The sequence below is a fragment of the Garra rufa genome, chromosome 18 (assembly GCF_049309525.1).
Source record: "Garra rufa chromosome 18, GarRuf1.0, whole genome shotgun sequence".
In the NCBI taxonomy this organism is placed as follows: Eukaryota; Metazoa; Chordata; class Actinopteri; order Cypriniformes; family Cyprinidae; genus Garra; species Garra rufa.
Genome location: NC_133378.1, coordinates 6,029,350 through 6,037,079, shown reverse-complemented (window position 1 = coordinate 6,037,079; position 7,730 = coordinate 6,029,350). Strand labels below are relative to the sequence as shown.

At 37.8% G+C, this 7,730-nt stretch overlaps 1 protein-coding gene across 5 annotated transcripts in view; it reads right to left on the bottom strand.

Annotated features, from left to right (window-relative positions):
- LOC141291577 (band 4.1-like protein 1) overlaps positions 1-7,162 on the bottom strand; it is a 96,546-nt gene extending 89,384 nt beyond the window's left edge. For all 5 annotated transcript variants that reach the window (XM_073823732.1, XM_073823735.1, XM_073823734.1 and 2 more), the window contains exon 1: positions 6,921-7,162. The gene's annotated coding sequence lies outside the window, so the exon portion shown is untranslated. The remainder of the gene's footprint in view (positions 1-6,920) is intronic.
- Positions 7,163-7,730: the final 568 nt, after the last annotated feature.

The following is a 7,730-nucleotide window of genomic DNA, read 5'->3' as shown; positions in this document are numbered from 1 at the left end:
ATCGAAATGATAGGAAAATTAACGAATATAAACGAATAATGTCCGAAGAAGATGTCCTCTCCAGGTCACCGTACAAACGAGTCATTCGGGCTTAGAGCGATGTTTGCTGCCGCTTCAGTTCAGTGCTTTACATGACTGCCCCCTACTGATCATGTCTTTCCTATGTCATTGTATTTTCCGTGTTCCCTTGGAATACACCGGCGTCACGCGAGACCACTTTACTTCCCGCGCGCATTTTAAATGGCCAGATCTGTAGATCATCAGATTATTAAACATTTTACAACATTTTTCCATAAAACGGATTTCTCAACCCAAATATTTTCATCATTATTTACTCATTCAATTATTCAATCATTATATCCTCATGTTGTCTAATTCTCTCGGTATCTAATCGTATCTGAATGATACTAAAATAACACTTGTACAGTTTGGCAACTCATTGACAGTGCTTTTTTATATTTTAAAATATTGTAGAATTATATATATATATATATATATATATATATATTTAGAATTTTTTGTGATTTTTATAAATGTATCTCTATGCTCTCAGTAATGCAGACTTGGTAAAAAGCTAAAGCTCACTTTAATTTGTTCTCGATCAACATATTATTACACATTTTACATAATTTTCTTAAAAAAGTGTCTGTTAAAAGGAATACTCAACCAAAAAATGAAAATATTCTCATTATTTACTCATGCTGTCCCAGATGAATTTCATTAATTTCTTAATTTCTCTGTGAGTCCATATAATGCAGGTAGATAAATCCCTCAAACACGATGCTCCAAAAACCACACAAAACGAACACGACAGTAATCCATACGACCCAATTTGATGAATCACTGTCTTCTGAAATGAAACGGTAGCCATGTGTGACAAAAACACAAATACATTTTACATTTTCAAACATAAACTATTGCTTCAAACCAACAGTCACACATGGGTTCAAGAGTTCACAATTGACATAAGCGTTAGCATGCAGTTCACGCAGTGTAAACCTTGATGTGGCATACTGTGAAACTGCAGAAGCTTCTCACAGCATGAGGATGAGTAAATAAGAGAATTTTCATTTTGAGTAAACTATCCCTTTAAGTCATAGGCCCTGTCAGAAACTTGAGATCCTGCGATGGACCATCTGTGTCCAAGTCTAAGAGACAGTAGAGTGTCCCATTTACCATTTTCTGATTCTCAACAGTTCTCATAAGCACCCTCAACATTGGACTGCTATACCTGAGAGTTTATGCAGTATTACATCACCAAAATGTGGACTCAGAGGTGGAATGCAGTGGCTTAAGCTGGCACGTGAGACAGAGCCATTGACTGTCTGGCCGCCAAAGCAACAAAGCAGCCATTGTACTGTACCTTCGGTTTCAGACTCAGCCTAAACCGCTTGGTTTGCTGAGAAGCACACGTTTGGATGGCTACCTCTAGTTTACCTGTGCAACCCAGGGCTCCTGGGGAAAAGGTTGTGAAAACAAGATCTTACTCGCATTCGTACAGAACTGCCAAATGCAGCACAGTGCAATGCATTTCAGCATACTGTCATCAGGGGAACTCATGGGACGTTATATAGGAACGCTGAGAGCATGCTGGAGGCGTGTGTAGGACGGGACGGTTGCGGTTCGCCATTAATAGCACGCTGTGCTCAATTAGTCCAAACAACGTGCTACAGGAATAGCTTGCAGAATTTTTTGTATCGCTACAGCCTTGGCATGAATTAAGTTGGTTTTCGGCTAATTGGCGGTGCTTGCTTTTACTATTGCTCATTCCTGGGTTTTTAAAAAAGATATAATTCAACAAATCTCTAAACTGAAGTATTACACTTTGGCGCATTACTCATTCAGAGTTTCTGCTAAAAAAATGATACCTCAAATCATGCGGCTTGTTGAGGAGGTGTGTTATTACCTTTTTACTGTAACCCTCTCACACAGTCTCAAAATATTCAAGGTGAGCCCCAGAGTGAGTTAGAATGTATCATCTTACTATATCTTTGGCTAAACTTCAAGTTTGTCACAAATATAGAAATATTTCCATAGACATCATTGAGTATTTCACAAACAATGAATGTGTTTCTGCTCAAACCTATGTGTATTTAAATGTCTGAAACATGACATAAACATTATGACACTGAACAGCTGTGATATAGATACGACAAGTGATGAGCGAGTCTCTCTGGTTCAGCGCCAGAGCGTGAAAGCAGATTGGAATATAGCAGTTGATCATGTGATGTGCTGAACGCTTTAATAAAACCGGTGTGATTGTACGCACAAGGGTTGAGTGATCAGACTTACTATTTTCGCCTGGCGGATGATAAAATCCCACTGACTTACATTAAAGACTTTTGAATACCCCGGCAACCACATACTGTAACAAAGCTCTGGGAGCCTTTGTGAAGCCTGTAGCATTATAGCGGCAGATTTTATGTGACCAATAGCACTCACGTTTTCTTCAGGATATGCTAAAACGTTAAAATCAAAAGCAGTATGAAACCTGATTAAAATTGTTTAAAAGGGTCAAAACAAAGGTATTTTTCATCTATTAATAACTCTAATTTAGACAGGAACGATGCCAAAATTCATGTGATAAATTATGGCTATCCAGACCAATGCACTTCTGTGGTTTGGCAACAGATCCACTCACTACTTATAGAAAAGATAAGCTATTGTTGAACTAAATTTGTGTCCAGATTTTTTATAGCTTACTTAAATGTGTCTGCTGTGGTTTTCAGACATCCACTTCGATTAATACACCGGGGCTCTTTTTGACTTTTCCATGACCTTTCTAGTCGTTTGTGATTGCTGGATAAGAAATGTTAAATCCGAAATCACCAAGCTGGCCTGACTTTTTCCCAAAAGCAATATATAGCCCATTAAATGTTTTACAGCTAAATATAGCTAGAGAAAGTGCACGGTGATTATAGAAATTTCCATGACTTCCCAGTATGCAGCACATGTCCAAGAGCTCTGAACATCTGGAAAACATCTAATTATTGTGTACAACATCTAATAGGCTCTTTACAAGAGAGCCAATTCACATGTTAAATTATATACGTCTCTGATACATCTGAATGTCTTTTTAACATGTGACAGGAAATGGTTTAGAGTTGCAGATGGACAAATTCTCTTCTCTTCAAATAATCTTGCTGATTAAAATGTACAGTTGAAATAGACATACACTCTTAAAAATAAAAATTCCAAAAGGGGGGTTTTGCATTGATGCTGTAGAAGAACCATTTTGGGTTCCCCAAAGAATCTTTCAGTTTTTTTTATTTAGTCTGAAGAACATTTTAACAATCTAAAGAACCTTTTCAACTATAAAGAACCTTTTGTGCAGTGGAAAGATTTCATGGGTGTTAAAGATTCTTCATGGAACCATAAATTCCAACAAACAAACCTTTAGTGTTTTGTCTAATGGAAAGGTTCACACTCCTAAAAATAAATAGCTCAAGAGTGATTTTTGCAGGATGTCAGAAGAACCATTTTTTGGTTCCCCATTTTTGGTGATCATTTCTAAAAAGAACCATTTTTTTTATTTAGTCTGGATAACATTTAAACAATCTAAAGAACTATTAAGAACCTTTTGTGCAGTTGAAAGATTCCATGGATGTTAAAAGTTCTTAATGGAACCATCAATGCCAACAAAGAACCTTTAGCATGTTGTACAATGAAAAGGTTTACACTCCTAAAAATAAATGGATAAAGGGTTTTTGCAGGATGCCATAGAAGAACCATTTTTGGGGATCAGTTCTTAATAGAACCATTTTTTACTCAGTCTGAAGAAGATTTAACATCAGTTCTATCCACCGTATTCTTCAATGCGGAAGTAAGCCTATGGGCAAGGCTTTAGGGGCTATAAGAAAATAATGAGAAGAATAACAGTAAACTGTAAAACTGTTTACAGTACAAACCAGTGTGTTCATAATTAAGATAATACATTAAAATAGAATGGTAAAACACACCAATTTGCGATATCAAGCAGCAAAACAATCTGTTTTGTACAGCTAGAAATAGCTAGACGTGAATGAAACCGAAAGCCAGAACTATAAAACTTACAAATGGACAAATTTACAAATTTCCTCTTACAGGAAAAATAAGGTGAATAGGAACTAGCCAGCATGGTGGGTCCTCGAGAATCAATTTGTCCATCTTCCTGGTTACATTCGTACTGGCAGCAGGAACTCTAAAGTCACCGACAACGACATCTGTATTCGCGGCATTTACAAAGGTCAGCTGTTTTTGTTGTGTTTCGTGATAACGGATATGGAATGTAAATGCACAATTTATGCGACTAAAAGAGCATGAAAATCCAACCCGATTGTATAAATTGTACAAAATCGTACGATTGAGGTTGTACAAATTGATGCGTATTAGCCACCCCATAAAATACGTACAAATTGGTCGTATGATAGCATTGGAAATCCTAACTAAATCTTCTATGACAACTTGCAGTGTTACATATCATCGAGGCTGAGAAAAAAACACAACGCTGCCGACAACAGGTAGCTAAATGCCATTGTAATCGTTTTTTTCCATGTTCGTGGAGTAAATATTTTTACTCAGCTTTTTAAATATTCCATGTAGCTGGTGTTTCATATGTGTTTGACCAATCAGCCTACACTTACGTCACTGGAGTTCCTATAGAACTGTTTCAGACCCAACTCTGAAGTAGGACCTACTTAAGTTCCCCCATACGGAGTTCCTAGAACTAAATACGTTCCTAGTTCCTGTGACGCGAACCCGCCAAAAAGCGGAATTTCCAACAATAGTTCTAGGAACTATGAAAATGTTCCTCCGTTGAGAAAGTCGCTTAAAGGATTACTCCGCTTCAAATAAAAATTTCTGATCATTTACTCACCCGCATGTCATCAAAGATGTTCATGTCTTTTTTTCTTTAGTCGCAAAGAAATTACGCTTCTTGAGGAAACCATTCCAGGATTTTTCTCCATATAGTGGACTTCAGTGGTGCTCAACAGATTGAAGGTTAAAAATGCAGTTTAAATGCAGCTTCAAAGGGCTATACACAATCCCAGTCGATGAATAAGGGTCTTATCTAGTGAAACAATCAGTTATTTTCTAATATAGTTAGGGTAGGTAGAAAAACTCCCATCTTATTTTCTCCTCCAACTTCAAAATCACCCTACATCAATGCAGAAGTACACAAAAAAGGTGCTTTAAAAGGTTCTTCAAGCGATGCCATAGAAGAACCATTTTTGGTTCCACAAAGAACCATTCAGTCAAAGGTTCTTTAAAGAACCATTTCTTGCTTACCTTTTTATAATCTGGTTCTTAGTCTTAATGTTCTTGCCACAAAGAACCTTTTGTGAAACAGAAAGGTTCTTCAGATGTTAAAGGTTCTTTATGGAACCATTTAGGCAAAAAGGTTCTTCTATGGCATCGTGAAGCACCTTTATTTTTAAAGAGTGTACAGACCCAACATTTACAAAATGAACATGCAAAAAAAGGTAAAACAGCTATGTAGGACGATTTTAAAGTTGGACGAGCAGTTGTGGTTAAAAAATGTATATTTTTTTTTTTTTAAGAAAATGACCGTTTCGCTAGATAAGACCCTTATCCCTCAGCTGGGATCGTTTAGAGCCCTTTGAAGCTGCATTGAAACAGCATTTTTAACCTTCAATCCGTTGAGCACCATTGAAGTCCACTATATGGAGAAAAATTCTGGAATGTTTTCATCAAAAAACGTACTTTCTTTGTGACTGAAGAAAGAAAGAATATCTCAGATGGCATGGGGCTGAGTATATAATCAAGACATTTTTATACTAGAAGTGGAGTAATCCTTTTAATAACCTTTTCAACTATAAAGAACCATTTCTCTTTGTGAAAGGAACAATTCAATAATCTGAACATTTCAATAAATCTTTTGTGAAACAGAAAGGTTCCATGGAGGTTAAAGAATAAAGAACCTTCATTTTTAAGAGTGTAGGAGATGCATGTCCTATTTGATTCCGATTTTATTCATTTCCATTACCTTTGCAGTCCTGGACAACACTATTTCAGAAACTCCCCAACATCTCCAGCTTTGAAAAGCAACTACACTTTGTAATCCAATTGCGGGAGACCTTTGTATACTCATCTGAGCCTCTTCAAGCAAAACACAGCAGAAAAATCTGGCATGAACCACATGGGTGCTGTAGTATAAACAAGCCACACAAATACGCCAACAAACACATAACAAGTCCAGTTGTTTTCTGAATCGCGTTGGCAAATGTTCATTTTTCTCCCAGCGTGCTCTTTCAGCTCTATTATAGCAAACTAACATGGTGCGTACTGGAGCGTATGTACGCGCCCGCTCTCCATAAGTCTCAACAGCTTTCAGTTAATTGGCTTCTGGAGCCACACGAAGCGCGCACGACTGCCCCGGTGCCACACCCTCTTTTCATTAAACAGCCTTGACACCTCACTTACATCTGAGTCACCAATAAGGGACATTTAAATTATAGCGGTAGCCTATTGAGACAGCGAAGATAAATGTTATTCCACACGTGATACAATACCATGGCCAACTGGGAAGAAACAACAGCTGAAAGCTTGGTATTTCGCTTTATATATGAAACACATAAGGGTTAAATATCAGCACTGTCCTCCTCTATAAGTGAAATAGGTTAGTCCACCTGCGCTGACAGGAACGCGCAGCTCATTTACACGTATTGTTCAGTGGAACAACGGCATCCTCTTTATTAAACCCTATGTTTAAAAATGACCACATGACCAAAAGCGGTAGTAAAGCCTTGTTAACCGGCCTGCCGCGCAAAATGTCAAATGCCAGAATAACGCAAGATTTAAGGGCTCATCACAAGGGCATATAGACTGCAAGCGCTGAGAGGACACATTCAGCCTGTTTACAGTGCACACTTCACGGATAGTGAGCATACACGGGATGACATCGCAACAAAGAGCCCTACCTGTCTCTCCAGGTTTGACGCGCGGATTTCCGTCCAAATGCCGACCATTGAGGGCTTGCGACTGCCACAGCCCTGCTGCTTCTGTTCTCCGTCAAAGGATGGAGACTGTCCGAGAGGATGAATGAGCGGAGCGGCGGACGGAGGGGGAAGAGGCAGCTCTCTCGGGTGGATGGATGAGAGGAGAGGAGAGAAGAGAAGAAGAGGAGGAGGAGAGGAGAGGAGCGTAGGGGGCGTATGCGCGCTGGAATACACCAAACTCCTTCCTCACTGCTGAGAGAGCAGCGCTCAACTGAACACGCACCGATTTCATCATCAAGGATGCGCTATACGAGCCTCTATTCCGCTTTATGTCCGTCTATATACACTAGCGCATTCCTGTAATTCTGTGGACAACTGAAGAAACACATACATAAATGTTAGAGTAAACTGCAGGCTATATATTGAAAAGTACGTAAGTAACAATAAATGTAATATAAATGCACCAGAATATAACATAATCCTTTTTTTACTATAAAGACCAATTTCTCTTATACAAGGTAATTATTTATTTATTTTTTTTGTCAGGTAACTGAAAATGTGCTTTATCTGTTTTTTTATTTTAAGTGAAAATATTATTTAACTTTCTATTGGATGCATTATGTTGCAATTTTTGAATAATACATCTAGATGTCTCTTAGGACCTCATTACTACAGTTGAACAAATTTAGAAAAATAATATTTGTAAGCATAAATAAATGTTAAAATCAGCAAAAAAAAAAAAACATCAAATAAACATACAAATGAATGAATGAATGAATGATTTTTGTAGAC